Source organism: Hyaena hyaena, unplaced genomic scaffold (genome assembly GCF_003009895.1).
Source record: "Hyaena hyaena isolate Hyena2069 unplaced genomic scaffold, ASM300989v1 scaffold_882, whole genome shotgun sequence".
Lineage (NCBI taxonomy): Eukaryota > Metazoa > Chordata > Mammalia > Carnivora > Hyaenidae > Hyaena > Hyaena hyaena.
This window is the reverse complement of record NW_024081513.1, coordinates 763,784-780,652: the sequence shown is the minus strand read 5'-3', so window position 1 is coordinate 780,652 and position 16,869 is coordinate 763,784. Positions and strand designations below refer to the sequence as shown.

The window sequence follows — 16,869 nt, the reverse complement described above, 5'->3', positions numbered from 1 at the left end:
GAAGGTGTTGATGGTTTTATTTTATTAAGAAATGTAGCATTTTCTTATATTAGTATTACTTCAAATGTGTTCTTTAGCAAGCAAATTTCCTATTAATAGGTGTTATGTCTATAGTCTAAACATATAGTCTAATAGTTTAGCAAACACTGGTTTAAGCAAATCAGAATTTTTTTTCTAATTCTAGGACATTTCTAGTGACATTTCCTGAAGATGTCACTGTGTGTTGTGCATCTAATTCCCAAATGTATTTCATCACAGAATCCTCTTTCACTGAAACATCTCTTAAGTCGAGCTTTTCATGGAAAAGTCTTCAGAAAACACTGCCTCACAGCCTGTCAAAGAAGGCATCACCAGAGAAAAAGGAGGCCCTTCTGGAGGATCCAAAGTCCACACATGGAAGAACAGACTTCACTGAACTAATACAATTTTCAGGAAAGTGGCCAGAGCAGGCTGCCCTACAAGTCCCAAGTTTGCCATGTTCACCTGAATTTCATGAGAAGGAAATAAATAGGTAAAAACGAATCTGACATCAGAGTCAATTTCAGGAAAGCACAATTTTAATGCTATAGTGGTTTTGACACGTATTTACATCCAGATTTCATACTGCGTGCACCTATAGCAATTTTAACAAGGCACCACAGAAATTATCTATTCTTATTGTTGTCAGTGAGGCATTAAAAAATGATATATGTTGCTTGATATCTTTAAAGAGTGGGTTTCACAAGTAATATTCATAATTCATATCATTTCTGAAATTCCTATTTTGTGTGGGAACATTTTTATAATTATTGCTTCATTTCACCCACAGAACACACTTATGAGCTGCCATTGGTCCTATCTTACACATAAAGAATCTGTAGCTCAGGTAAGTGCCAATGTCACAGAATTTTCTAATGTTTATTTATTTTTGAGAGAGAGACAGAGACAGACACAGAGTGTAAGTTGGGGAGGGGCAGAGAGACACACACACACAGAATCTGAAGCAGGCTCCAGGCTCTGAGCTGTCAGCACAGAGCCCAACAAAGGGCGTGAATCCATGAACTGTGAGATCATAACCTGAGCCAAAGTCAGACAGTTAACCTACTGAGCCGTCCAGACATCCCTACAGAATTTTTTAGTTGCAAAACTTGGACTCAACCTGGGTCTAGCCTGCTCTAAAGCCCATGTTTTTTCCATCACCTCCCTTAATTAAGGGAAAATTTTAGAATGTTTTCCATTTTGAAAACAATAGTTACAGCAAATTACAAGTCAGCCATTAGCTACCAGGAAAACAGCCGTCATGACTACCTGGATCACTGATTCCTTGAAGATGCCGTAGCGTGTGTTTCAGTGCACATATTTTAACTGATGAACCTCCACAGAATTGCTAAAAGTTTATAAGGGTTAAAAGATGATCATGTTTTTCTTCCTCCCTCGGTGTCACCTGGTTTAACTTCAAGGTGTGTTCTTTGAAAACCACTTGTTTCCAGTGACTCATTTTGAAATCACTGATTTCATCTTCCTGGTTCTTTGCAAAGCCAGGAAGAGAGATCAACACCACATTGTTTTCACCTTCAAACACGTTTACCCTGTAACCGGTAGAATCCAGAACTGTCATTGTTAATTCGTTGAATAATATGCTCTTCTTTCATCTTTTCACAAGAGCAGAAATTCATTCTGAAAACAGGGTGTCTTGCTCACCATCTGTTTCATCCAATGGCAACATGCAGGATTCACCTACTCAGTCCACACATATTCACTGAACACCTACTTTGTTCCAGACATTGTTCTGCATTGTGAGAGTGCCGTAGCAAGACAAGCTAGATCTTTTCTCTTTATACTCTAATAACAAACATACAGATAAAACTTGGCCTCTCCAGATAAGTGAAAGGGTCTATGAAGGAAATAAAAGGAGGTGGTGTACCACAGTGGGCTTGAGGTGAAAGCTTTCCTTAGATTTAGGCAGCCTTTCTGAAGAAGTAACATTTGAGCTGAGATCAGAATAATAATAAGACAGAAATGAGGTGATTTGGAGGAAGGGAGTTGGAGGTGGAAAGAGGAGCCTTAAAATAAGAATAAAACTTTGGAGCGTGAGAAACAGAAAGGAGTCAGGTGCACCTAGAAAGTGGCAAGAGAAAAGAAAAATAGTAGGTGAGATCAGAAATGTTAACACGGTCCAGAGCCCATAATAGAGAATGTGGATTTTATCCTAGGTGCAGCAAAAAAGACATTAAAGGATTTTGAGGCTGAATTGTTGATTCTAGTTTGGCAAAAATGGAGCAGCAAAGCCAGTTAGGCCACAGACACATGAAAAGATACCCAATATCACTTATCATCAGGGAAATGTAAATCAAAACTACAATGAAATATCACCTTCCACCTGTCAGAATGGCTAAAATCAAAAACACAAGAAACAACAGGTGTTGGCGAGGATGTAGAGAAAGAGGAAGCCTCTTGCACTATTTGAGGGGAATGCAAACTGGTGCAGCCACTCTGGAAAACAATATGCAGGTTCCTCAAAAAGTTAAAAATAGAACTACTCTATGATCCAGCAATCTCACTGGCAGGTATTAATTATCCAAAGAATACAAAAATAACAATTCAAAGAGAGACATACACCCCAATGTTTATGACAGCAGCATTTTCTAGAATAGCCAAATTAGGGAAATATCCTAAGTGTCTATGGACTGATGAATGAATAAAGAAGTGTTATATATACAAAATGAAATATTACTCAGCCATAAAAAAGAATGAAGTCTTAACATTTGCAGTGACATGGATGGATCCAGAGAGTATTAAGCTAAGCGAAATAAGTCTGTCAGAGGAAGACCAATACCATATGATTTCACTTACATGTGGAATTTAAGAAACAAAACAAACAAGCAAAGAGGAAAAAAGGGAGACCAATCAAGAAACAAACTCTTTTCTTTTCTTTCTTTCTTTTAGAGAGAGAGAGGGAGGCACAGAGGCAGAGAGAGAATCTTAAGCAGGCTCCACACTAAGAGGACTTGATCCCACAACCATGGTCATGACCTAAGCTGAAATCAAGAGTCTGACGCTCAATCAACTAAGCTGACTCTTCTAGAGAACAAACTAATGGTTACCAGAGGCACAGTGGGAGGAGAGGAGAAATACTTGATGGGGATTAGCATGCATTTGTCATGATGAGCACTGGGTGTCGTACAGAAATGTTGAATCACTATATGTATCCCTGAAACTAATATTACACTCTATGTTAACTAACTGGAATTTAAATAAAAACTAAAAAAAAAAAAAAAAAAAAAAAAAGACCAGCCAGCCCAATTGCATAGTTCAGGTGAGAAATAATAATGCTTGGATTGGGTAGTTCAGTGAAGATGGAAGGAGGGAAAGTCTCGCAGGGTAGAACTGCCAGAATTGGCTGATAGATTACATGCAGGAAGTGAGAAGGGTTTCTAGAACCTTGCCTAAACAACCGGATTGGTACTGGTGGCGCCTTCTGAACCGGCAAAGAGTAGAAGAGGCTTGGATTTGGGGGAGGGATTGAAAATGCCACGTGCATTTGCACATGTTAACTCTGAGATCCCTTTTAGTCATCTAGCAGAGATGTCAAGGAGGCCGCTGAGTATACAAGAGGTCGGAGGAGGGGTCATAGCTAGAGATAGAGTCTTGTAAGGCCCTGAGGGCTAAACCCTTTGCCATGTGACACCCCAGCTTTCCAGCACAGTTGTTCCCACTTCTCCAGGTCTAACTGACACGCCTGGAGAAAAATTTCTCCACAGAAGTATTAGTTTCAGTCTGATTTCCCACCATCCAAGGGCTCTTTCTGGCCTCTCTCCCCTTATCATCCATGTCTTCTCTAAACACAAGCAGTATTGATATCCACATAAACTAAAAAAAAAAGAAAAAGAAAAAAAGAAATTGAAAATCTTCTTCAGTGAGGTTGTAAGTTGCATTCTGAGACAATCTATATGACTTGTGTAGAGTTCTTAAGAAGGATGGCTTCTGACCACCAGTCTGACCTTTGTCCCTTTCACCAGCCTTCACCTCTTCTCCATTCACTCATGCGGCCTTTACTTCCCCTTTACAGATACCTACCTGCCTTCTCATTCGTGTAGGGCCTAGAGTTTGACAGATTAATCAATCCTTGGATGTTTAAAGTCCTACTTACCTCCAGGTATATTTGCTTTTAACCTGAGAGACAGAAAGAACAGAAGGTCTTGAGGATCAAATAAATGGGTCTCAGGTGGTTGGAATTTAAGCAGAATTTCTCCAGTCTTAACAAACATCTTGGTTTCTTTCCTGTGGCCTGCTCTGTCCATTGTTTTCTCGCATTTTCCATTTTGAAAATTCTCTTCCCCATGAAAATTCTGACATACACTGTAACATGGATGAACCTTAAGGACATTATACTAAGTGAAATAAGCCATCACAAAAAGACAAATACTGTATGATTTCACTTATATGAGGTACCTAGAGTAGTCAAATTCATAGAAACAGAAAGTAGAATGGTGGTTTACAGGGACTGAGGAGAGAGAAATGGAGAGCTGTTACTTAATAAGGTACAGAGTTTCAGTTTTGCAAAATGAAGAAGTTCTGAATATTGGTTGCACAACAATGTGAATATACCTAACACTACTTAAAAGTGGATAAGATGTTATGTGTGTTTTACCAAAATTTAACATTTTATTTAATTTTTTAAGTTATTTATTTTTGAGAGAGAGAGAGAGAGAGAGAGAGAGAGAACAAAGGGAGGAGGAGCAAAGAGAGAGAGAGAGAAGGAGACAGAATCCAAAGCAGGCTCCAGGCTCTGAGACGTCCGCACAAAGCCCGATGCAAGGCTCGAACCCACAAACTGTGAGATAATGACTTGAGCTGAAGGTAGACACTTAACCAACTGAGCCACCCAGGCACACCCAAATCTTTTAAGATATAAGCTAGTAGCAAAACAAAAAACAAAAGTCAAGACAGAGATTTGCAGCATGATAGGATTCATTTCACTGTGACTTTGAAGATGGAGGGGACCACATGGCAAGGAATTCAGGTGTCCTCTGGAGGAAGTGCTATAACCATAAGGAACTTAATTCTGCTAACAACCTAAAAGAACTTGGAAGTAGACTCTTCTGTAGGTCCTCCTCATAAGAGCCAACTTAACTGACACCTTGATTTTAGCCTTGGAAGACCCTGAGGAGGAAACCCAGTGAAGTCATGACAGACTTCTCATATACATATCTATATAATAAATATGAGATAATAAGTGGATGTTCAAGTGGCTTAAAAAATCCCTTCCTTAACCTCAGGCCCCTTTTCCCATAAGTTCTCATTCCACCCCTTCTTTCCTTTACAGCCACATTATTTGACATTCAATGTCTCCTTCAGCTCTTCCAATGACTCTGCCTTCCCCCCAAATGTCAGTGACTTCCTGCAGTTCCAGTTCCAATGGACGTTCCAAAAGTTTTCTCTTACTTGACCTCTGTGGCATTTGATGCTCTGGGCTACTTTATTTTTTATGAAATGACTTTACTTTCGCCTTTGGATTCTGTAACCCAGTTCTCACCTGGTTTCCCTCTTACCATTCTTACTGCTTCTTCCCAATCTCTGTAGATTCTGCAATCACTAATTAATTCTTAAATATTTTGTCCTCCGGGGCTCTGTTATTACCCCAGCTTTCCCACTCCATGCATTCTCCTCGACGAATGCACCTACACACACAGTTTCAATTCTTAATTATGTATGTATTATTGACTCCAAACATATTTCTTTGGCTTGTACCTCTTGGCCAAGCTTGAGATCTACATACATAATTTCTTTTGAAACAGTTAATCCCGGAAACCTCAAAGGATTTCCAAGTCATTACATCCAATTATTCTTTCCTTACCAGATCTGCACATTTCTTACAGTTGCAACCTTGATAAATATCGGTCTTTCTAACTCAGTCACCCAAAGTAGAAGAAAATAAGTGTTGGCCATATTCCCCTTCACCCCTTACCACCTCAGGCACAATCCAACTACTTAGCCAAGTTTAGTAGATTTTGCCTCCTAAATATCTCTTAAATCTGTCCTTATCTATATGTAGTCATTTCTTAGTTTGTGCTCTTTCACTTTATACTTGATTATAATAATAGTTTCCTAACTCTTTTCCTAACTATTTCCTAATTAGTCACCTGATTTTCATTTTGTTCCATTATAATTCATTCTCCACAGAGTGATCTTTCTAAAATGCAAAGCTGATAATATCACTGCTCTTGATTAAACTTCCATAATAACTCTTCATTTTTTTCAAATCTTTTTCTTAGCATGCAACACCCTACAAAGTCTGGCACTAACCAAACTCCCTAACTCATCCTCTCTCTATGGACCTTTTGCTTGGGACATACAAAATTACTACAAATTCAATAATATGTCAAGCTATTTCTTATCTTTATTCCTTTGGACATGTTGTTCCTTTTTTCTGTAATTCACCAATGTATTCTTCAAATCTTAGCCTCTTTAAAACCTGTTCTAATGATAGCTGCATTTAGGTGTCCTCTTTACATCCTTTAACATTGAACCATGTGTAAATTGATAGCACTACCTCCTTCACAGCTCCATGATAGTGGTCTTCTCTGGCTCCTCCATTAGAACTTACACTCCTCCAGGATGGTGGATGGGCCTTATTGACCTTGTACACCTACTATCTAACACAGTGTCTGGCACCAATCAGCGAAACAAGTATACTTTAATACATGCATGCATGAATTGTCCTTTATTCATTGATCATTGAGAGCTGGCTATAGTTGAAAAGTGACACCAAGACAAAGATATTATTTTTGCCCACCTAGTAGTAATAATAATAATAATAATAATAATAGCTAATACTGTGGGCTGGGTACTATGCCACTTTAACTTTGTGATTTCATTTTACTTAGAACATTTTTAAGAGATGTAAGTACTATAGTTATCCCATATGTTAGATGAGAAAACTGAGGCATAGGAAAATCAAGTAATTTGCCCTAAATCAGCAGATATGAAATCAAGATTCAAAACTCGATCTCTCTGACTCCATCTATATATAAGCTGCCAACCATATATAATAAGCTATATAGACAGTCTAGGTTTTGAAATACTCTTTTCCATTATCAGACAATGTACCAGACCAAAATTTTAGTTCAGAAAATTGAATGTATCAGTATATGGTGAATATATGAAAATTAAATAATAGAAACAATGTTTTCTTCTTTCTTTTTTTCCCAAAAATATCGATCTGCATACACATCCTAGCTCTGCTACTTTCCAGTTGTGTGACCTTAGACAAGTCACTTAACCTCTCTGCACACCCATGTCTTTATCAGTAAAATGGAGTTAATAATAGAAGCTACTTTATAGTGCTGTGGTAGGGATTAATGCATTAAAATATGTAAAGCTCTTCAAAGAGCCTGGCATACAGTATGAGCTCAATAATTGAACATTGTTATACTGCTCTTATTACTTGTGCATGGGCATCCTAATCCCTGAATACCTAGCCATTCACCATAACGGTCAGGACTACTCCTGGCCAGCTCCATAAAAATGACACTGGTTTTCACTTAAAGGCAGCCCAAAACAACGTAGCATTTATCTAGCCCTCACCTCTATGAAGACCTATTGATAAGGCTGCAAATTCTACCTCTCAGTGGAAGACCTAGTTGCTTAGGAACCCAGAAGCTTCCAAACTGATGCTTATCTATCTTCTCCACCATAGGTGAGTTGGTCTCTGCCTGAGGATGCAGAACCAGATACGTTACCTCTGGGAGGAATTTGTTGTTATAACTAGAATGCTAAGAAGGAGCCACTGGTCAGCTTTTATAAAAGAGGATATTGAAGCCCATGGCAAACAGGGAATAATGAAAGTCAGAGTTTGCTCAGAAAAAAAGGTGCTCCTAAAGTTCAATAGCTTGGCTTTTCATACTGGGAGCAAAATTTGAACATTTGAAACAAAAATTTTTTATAATCTCTAGATAGAGAGAAATAGTAGGGAATTACAATTTAAGCGATGAGGAAGTAGAAGGAACTTCTGACTTGAGGGACGATGATCAGATAGGGAGATCTAAAAAAGAGCAGAGCGGAGAGAATGACAATGGGTTTCTGAGTATATCCCCCCCACCCCTGCAGCAGCCAGGTGTGTGTGGGGAAAGTAAGATGTTGCAGTAATAGAGATTGCCACGAAAGCCCTTGACGTGTTGATGCAGAAATCAAGAGCATTCCTGCCAGCACCCCGTTTGCCCAGGCTGTCCAAGCTTGCCTGGCAGCAGTAAAGCAGGAAAGAGTGGAGGAAGCATCTGCAGAGGGGAACGGGGGATGGCATGCCTGACTCTGGTATAGCACATCTGGTATGATGCCTACATGGTGTGGATGCTCATATGGCTTATAAGTGCTGGCTATGAATTTACCAGAGGCAAAGACAGGCCAAGCAGGGGATGGAACAGAGTCACTGGGGATCTGAAGCAGTAACGAGAGTCAATATGGGCCTAACTGACAGGAAACAATGGCCAAACTCCTTGGGAGCAATCACTATGTGCCGCCCATTCTGGAAGAACCAAACCAAGTTACAACTGCTGATGCTCCATAGCAACTTTAATGTGAATAAAGGCTGACTCCCAAAGACCAGGTGTGAGATACTAAAGCAGACGCCCAGAAGGAAGCAAAGGAGGACAACATCCAAATGATTCTTCACCTCTAGTTCATGCAAATATTCCCCTGCTCAGGATCCATCAACTCTCTTGAGAGAGAGAGAGCATTTGCAGGGTTTGGTTATCCAAAAGAGACAGCATTACCTTGAAATGGGTAAGTTTAAGGTTTTCCAGAATTGTCAGAGATGAAAACACCAGAGCAAGATGAAATAAAGTAGAAAAAAAATTGAAAAGTACGTACTTTGGCCCATCTAAGTGATAAGTTATCAAATCTGACAGTTTATACTATTACTGAATATGCATAGTGTGATGGGAATTAAGAAGGTAAGTTTTTTCAACTACAAAGTTAGAAAAAACTTCCTAGAGCAGTACCATGGAAGGTAATTTTTGAAAGGCAAGCAGGTGTTACCCAGCTATGAGGAAACAGGAGTATATTTCAGGAAAAGCAAAAAAGATGAGCCAAGGAACACTGGAAAATTAAGAACATCATGTTCAAGGAAAGTGAAGCTGTCTGAGAGGAGGGCTGAGCTTAGGAGTGAAGAGAACGGAGGTTGAACAGGTAGGCTGCAGGACCTTGCCAATGGCTGTAGAGGTTGTGGCCTGCTGGGGCCTCTGAGTGGTTAGAGGCTGGAAAACAGCCTGTGCTCTGCCCCACAAGGGCACTGTGTACCCCACGGCGGAGTGGGTGCACTGTGAGAATAAAACCACCTTTTAGAGTTCACACAAAGGCTTGCTTTGCTCTCCAAATAGCCCGCCAGGGGGCGCCGTCTCAATTTTGCACATTAGCAGGGATCCTTTACATAGGGTCAGAATACAGGAGATCTTGCAAGCTACTTTAAAGAATTTGGACTATAAAGAAGAACAATGGGCAGCTGGTGAAAGGTTTTGGACAGCAGTGTGACGTGACAAAAGAAATTATTCCACAGCAGCTGTATGCAGGGTAGATTGGAGCCAAGAGATTCAGGAAGTTACTGCAGTGGTCCAGGAATGAAGAGATTCACTGGTATCCATGGTAACAGAAAGGGAAAGACATGGAAATTATTTTGAAGGCAGAAACAACAGGACTTGATTACTGATTGGATATGAGTGTATGAAAGAGATGGCGGTAATAAATGACTCAGGGGTTTTGAGCTTAGAGAGCTATTAGAATAAATCTGAAATAGGGATGCTAATCAGGAGGGCTGCTTTGAGAGGGAAAATAGAGTTTGGTTTCAAGCATGTTGAATTTCACATAATGATGCAACATATCGTGGAAATGCTCTCCATACACTAAAAAGGGCAAATCTAGGGTTCACTTGCCTGTCTTCCTTCCTTCCTTCCTTCCTTTTTTTTTTTACTATTTTTTCTTTCTTTCTATAATTTTGACTGTGTCTGAGGCTTTTTCTGAGGGCTTTTGAAATAAATTTACTACTCTTCTTACTTTAAAATTTTTTTAATGTTTTATTTATTTCTGAAAGAGAGAGAGAGAGCGAGCGTGAGCAGGGGAGGGTCAGAGAGAGAGGGAGAAACAGAATCCAAAACAGGCTTCAGGCTCCGAGCTGCCTGCCAGCACAGAGCCCAACGTGGGCCTCGAACCCATGAACCATGAGATCATGACCTGAGCCGAAGCTGGATGCCCAAATGAGTGAGCCACCAAGGCGCCCCTCTTCTTACTTTTAGTAAACTCTGAAGGACATTGTCATATTATCATCTCCAACCTTACTTTCAAGGTAACAGCAAGTATTTCCCAACACCTATTTGTGGTGGCCACTTTTGTAGACACAGCTCACAGTAACAGATTCCATGCTGTTGAGAGATTTCTACTTTGTGACAGCTGATATTTACAGTATCAATGCATAGAGAACACACAGAGCAGAATAATCATTGAATCAAAATCTACACAAGATTAAAAGTAGTATTTTCACTCTATAAGTGGAAATAGGAAAGAAGAGGAGAAAAAAGAAAATAAGAATGGCATTATGCTAGATAAGACCAGTGGTGAGATGTTGGTGGTTGGAGATAAAAAGAAAATTAGCTAGAACTTCTTTTCTGGACAGGGCTCATACAAGTCATCATCTCCTTAGGAAAGGAAGATGGAATTGGGATGCCGCTTAGATAATAATAATAATGATTATTTTCATTCATCTAAGACTTGACACTCTCTTCCCATTATCTTATCCTCTCCATGGATTCCAGGACTTATATAAGACCATATAACTATTCTTTAGGAAAGCTGGGCCTCAAGCTCAACAAATTTTCAGTACAGCAGGCTGAATCACTTGAATGATGATAAGAGAGACCATAATATTTTGTAAGGACTTTCAGCTACTTAAAAAATTTTAGAACGTAAGAACCCAAAATTATTATTAAAGGTAGCTTCTTTGGAAAGCTTTTTCTCTGACTTTTACAAACCAAGATCCTTCTAGAAGAAAGATCCCAAGGGGGGGCTGTTCATCTCTGTCCATTTGAAGAGCACATCCCTTTCACTCATATGTCTGTTTGCCTTTGGTGCTGTTCCTTGTACATAGCAGTTCTGTGAGTTTGTGGGAAAACAGCTACCTTTTATATAGTCTCCCACTACCTTAGAGAGGAGGGTCAACTTTGAGCAAAGAGAGAGGAAGAAATAACATGTTTTCTTCCTTGTTTTTCTACTTTATTAGTTTCTATTGCAGTTTAACATTATGGGCCAAAATCTGGGCTCACAGTCAGGTGACTTTGTTCATGGTTTTGGTCTACTGATGAGCAAATTGTTTAGCTTTTGTGCCAGTGTTTCCTCTGCTGCTAAAGAGGTTCACTAACACCTTGGATGGATGTTGAGAAAATTAAGAAGGTCAATCAAGATGATGCCTTCTGGATACACGTACCATCCGCAAAGTCAGCTGGCGCTGGGGGAGTCCCCATTCCCACCTATAGAAAACTCTGGGATTAATTTAAATTTCCTTGTAAGCTGTAACCATCAAACACTCACCGTTTACTTACATAATGTGTTTTCTTCAAGTTTCCCTCAAATTGTTCACTATACTAAATAGAGGGACTTTTTTTTTTCAAGTATCTTTATCTTTTGCAGCTAGTTCAATATATGAAAGCTTGATTTCTTTGCTACCCACACAGTTTCCTCTGGGGCCTTAGCCTTCCCAGTGTTCTATGACTCATTGCGTTACTTTTCATAAATAGATGCTAAATAACTGTCCCTGGGTCTGTTGGAAATGTCAGATAGAAATACTCAAGGAAAAATCTTAATTAACAAAGTTAGATATTCCCCTTCTCCTTTTTGTCTCCTCTTTCTCTCTCTCTCTCTTTTTTTTTTTTTTGTTTCTGCTCTCAGCCTGCTTGTCATAGACAATGGTTGTCAATCTCTGTCAGATAACCGTTTGCTTTATTTCTCCTTCCCCACAATATACAGCCCTTTTATTAAGAGGGGAAGTGGGAGTCTTTGATAGTTCTCTCTCTTTCCTCTTATCCTTCCTTTGTCCATTCCCCGCCCCCACACACAATACTCTCTACCCTCCTATTTGTTCTCTCCTCCTTGTGCTTCAATCATATGTCACTCTTTACCCCAGAAAAAATGACTTCCTCCTACCAGAGACCTACTTGATTTGTCATCTTTCTTGATTGCAAAGATCCCTGCGAATCCTGAATGGTTCCAACTCAAGGAAAATAAAGATACCCAGGGTAATTCCAAGCCAGGCTGGAAAGCAGAAACTGCAGGCAGTGAGAACAGTTGTTTTCTAATTAAGAAAGTGGCCTAGAGATAGCCGTGGAAACGAGAACACACGTTGGGCACGGAAGCCACATTCTTTCAAGACAGTGTCTCCATGGGACTCTTGTGTTTCTGCACATCTCATGAGTAGAGGCCGTGACTTCCTTTGTTTGGGTCTATCTTATCAAGGATATTTGCATAGAAAGTAGCCTTGGAAGATACAGTGTTCCTTCCAGAGCAAAGGCCAGAGCCACTTGCTGTCCATTGTAATGGCTTTGGGGTCCCCAAGCTCAGGGTTCCCTCCTGCCATGCAACCTACAGCAAGCACAGCTATCACCCGGTCCTTTTAGTGGCACTTTGTAGGAGCTGGGGAATCAGGGAACTGCCACAAGAAAGTTCTGCTACTCTGCTCCTTCTCTGAGTAATAATGTTTTCTGTCTCTGACCCAGGAGTCTTGTGCCTTCTGCTAGCATCTATGAAGCTCCAGCAGGCTAATGTATTAGATTGCAAGCAGGGTAGACTCTCAACCCTTCCCAGCTCTTGACAGTTTCCAGACATTATGATGTTTTAGGCTGTTGGTAAGAATATTAGACAGATCATAACTTAGAGGCAAACATTTTTTTCTCTATCAATATCTTGAAATAGTTAAATACTTCTCCCCCTCCCCTTCATGTCCCACCTCCATCTCTAATGTACTTTCTTAACCTTGATAATGATGGGCTTTAATGGCCCATTTATTCAGTGGAGTGGATTTCTAAAACCCATTTCCAGATTACAGTTTGTGTGCCAGGATTACATTTGTTTTTATTAATAGAGAAAGGAGTGGGGCGGTAGATTAGGGCTGACTTTTCAATCACTTAGTCAGCAAATGCATCCTGAGCAACTTTGTGCTGTTGTGTTAAGTGCTTCACAAAACAGCCTCAGTTCTCAGGGCATTTTAACTTCCTCACTCCAATAAAGAAAAACTTCCCTATAAAAAGAACCCAAATGTTCAAGCAGCTCATTCAGGCAGTAACGTGGAGAAACATTTTTATAAGAGGGCTTTTAAAAGTATTCTCCCTCATCTATCCTACTCTTAAGCAGGAAAGCAATCTCAGGACTCAGAGTCAATACACTTTTTTTTTGTTTGTTTGTTTTGAAGAGAGTGAGCACTTGCACAAGTGGGAAAGAGAGGCGGAGGGAGGAGAGGGAGAGATGTACCCTTTTTTTTAAAAAAAACTTCTGACTTTTAGGGAACTCAAAGACTAAAATTCCCAGACCTACCAAGCCAACATGTTTCTGGTACTACTGATTTATAGTAATAATAAAATAAAACCTTGCCATCTGTCATTTCCAGTTAATTCAACACATAGTGATAATTATTTGTTGGGGGAAGAAAGCAGTGAGTCATGGTAAGGCTTTAATAACTGATGAAAGAGCCATGTGAATACAGACACACACAGAGACATACAAAGACAGTCACAGACTAACAGACATACACATACACACACATCTTCACATCAACTTGAATAATGGCATTTCTTTAACAATGGTACTCAAATGATGAACACATTCAGCAAAAACTGTAACCTGTCCTCAGTCCTTCTAAGTCTCTGTGATCCCCAATTCAGTACAGAAATTAACCTCCAACCCAAAACAGTGCTGACCACCTTAGTTTCAACCACAGTCTTCAGAGAGAGAAAGTAAGATAACTGGTGCAGCTTGGTTATTTGTGGAGATGAGGTAAGTCTGAAACCTACCCAGTTCTATTACCAAGGTACCTAGCAACCAGCCACTAAGGTAGTGAAGGGTTTATAAGGGATAGGATATTCTCAGGCCTTGCATTCTTTCTGTGGGAAAAAGCTGTTCTCTCTCTGACCTACCCCACTATTCACAGCTGATTGCTTTTCGCAACACTGCCTGTTTTCTTTGTACTGATGTCCCTTTAGAAAAAGGACTACAGCATTCATCAGAGTGGGCCACAGGTACAGCTTCTGTTGTGGCCCCGAGACAAGAATGAGGATGAGTACCCAAGGGTGAAGAAAGATCATTTCTAGGGTCGCATAACTGACTGGACAAAAAATGGTTAAAGACCTCCACACACACCAAGAAGATGGAGGAATTAGCCTAAAGTTAATGACACTTTCATGATGACAAAGACTGCTGGGTTGCTCTTTTTTTTTTCTTAAATTTATTCTTGAGAAAGAGAGAGAGAGAGCAAAAGTGGGGGAGGTGCAGAGAGAAAGGGGGACAGAGGATCAGAAGCAGGTTCCCTGCTGGCAGCAGAGAGCCTGATGTGGGGCTTGAACTCACGGACTATGAGATCATGACCTGAGCCAAAGTCGGAGGCTTAACTGACTGAGCCACCTAGGTGCCCCAGGGTCGTTCTTGACTTGGATATTGTTCTGTCCTTAATTAAAAGCCAGAGTTACATATATAACCATACACAATGACTCCACTAAGTGAGACGGCTAGGGGAAAAAAAAAAGAGTGAGGCATAGGAGAGAGTTAACTCATTCTCAGGCGACCAATGATGTGAGCTGACTGGAAAAAAAATTAACCACAAGTTCAGCCCAGCCTTACACAGAGCCAGCAGTAGTACTTAGGGATAGGGGTAATTAGAGCTAAAGAAACACAGCTGAGAGAAACTCATCTTAAAGTGAGAACTCCAAGCAGTTGCAGACAGAGAACCTAAGAGTTCTCAATAGTTTAAGAACTCTGATCCGAGAAGCCACTCTTCCAGTACAGACCAATGAGAAACATGGAACAGCATGTCACATAGAAGATAATAAAATCATGTCCTAGAATTCAATGAAAAATGGGAGGAAAGATGGAGACCTCTACGTGGACTGAGCATAGACATTTCCCTTAGGTATTCCTGGCTAAATCTTTTACCAGTTCACTAATGAGTTAAGATCCTGTGATTGCTTGAGTATATACTATTTGTAGTTTCAGGTGCACATGTGCACGTGTGCATTTACTTGTTAACTATTCAGAACTTGGATGAGTACATTCTTTGATATGGGTTTAATAATCTTCATTTACTCCTTTTTGTGTTCATTCTAACAGCCAATGTGAAACCCCCCAGCAAATACTGTGAGGGATAAATGAGCTGGACTGGATGTGCCCAATGGACAATCATAACCAAGATTCTGGTGATTGGAGTAAACATTAGCAATGGCCCTTCCAGAATGTTGCTTCAGCAGGATTAGTTCTATATGGATATGCCACACTACATACTGGCAGATCACAGGGCTGCAGAAGAAAGGTCCCAAGAGATCTGAATGCTATATCTAACTCTTCTCAAAGACAGTGTGATTTGGCAGAATTAAATGACCTACCTACCCCCAAATCATTTCCTTCACTAGCCTGACGCGTGCCTGAAATTCTTTACTCCCTTTGTTAAAGCAAACATAATGTTAAAATGTAATTGGGAGAAAGGAGCGGTTAACACTTTTAGCTCTTAACGTCTACACAAACACTGAAAAGGCCATTTCTTCATATCAACAAGCAAAGGGTCTTGAATACAGTGAATGTATTTTAAACTTGATCCAAACCCAGAATTGGTTGCACAAGTAAAAATGTAATTATGAACTTAAAAAACTTTGAAGTCACAACAGTACTAAAAGAACTGAAATATTAGGTTATCATAGGCATGAAACAGAGGATGAGGACGCAATAGATCCAGGTGGGATGGATGAGTGTGGGACCATCATCGCCAGGGAGCATCACAGCATTTGCAAGAAGAGTAGGAAAATGGGAAAGGAAAGGGAATCAGTTGGTTCTAAAAAACAAAATGTCACAAGGCTTGGTGGGACTTTATGCTTCCACTTAGCCCTCAATATTTTTCCTACAGGCTTCAGGGGAATAAAAAGTAAAGGAAAAGTGGACAAATATAAAATACCTTACTTCCTTAAACACAAAATATGGAGAAAGTGGATGCTCAATTGGCTATGTTCTGAGTCCCTATTCTGTGTCAAGCCCTGAGCCCAGCACTCTCTTTCCACTGGGCCAAAGACCAAGCCATAGAATACACGTCGTTACCATAGCAACCAGTGAAACCCCGTGAAAACCAGTGAAAATGCCCCACTAAGACTGAACTTTCTATTCTAAATATTCCTAAGATTCATCTCCAATAGAAATAGACTTTTCTTCACACTTCTGCGAAAAGGCTGCGATCATTTATTAGTTATTTAGTTATTTATTGCCATAAAGTTTAGCAGTAACATGCAAAACCTAAGCACTGGAAAAGAAACAAAATAGACCTTCAATGGGCATGCAGGTTGTTTTTCTTTAAAAGACTACCATCTACTTGACATCTGGGTAGAATATTAAGAGATCTTAATGTAACTCTCAATTCCATCTGCCAAAATGAGCTTTAATGATATATTTAAGAAATATCCCAGCCCCTACGCCTCAAAATATCAAAAAAGAGTTAAATAGTTGAAACTAAAAGTTGTAAGAAACACACTAACCAAGGCATGATGATACTTTTATCCAATTGGGAAACTCCTCACTTCAGAGTTAAGGACGGGTGGGATGGAAATCTGACCTTGCCTGGTTACCTAGTGCTGGCTCTTCCGGTCTTGGTTGGAGAGCGCCACC

At 40.0% G+C, this 16,869-nt stretch overlaps 1 long non-coding RNA gene across 7 annotated transcripts in view; it reads left to right on the top strand.

The window, feature by feature from the left end:
• Nucleotides 1-16,869, top strand: part of LOC120222474 — a 70,721-nt gene that overhangs the window by 14,478 nt on the left and 39,374 nt on the right. For all 7 annotated transcript variants that reach the window (XR_005526057.1, XR_005526052.1, XR_005526056.1 and 4 more), the window contains 2 exons: nt 185-511; nt 809-865. This is a non-coding gene — a long non-coding RNA (uncharacterized LOC120222474). The remainder of the gene's footprint in view (nt 1-184; nt 512-808; nt 866-16,869) is intronic.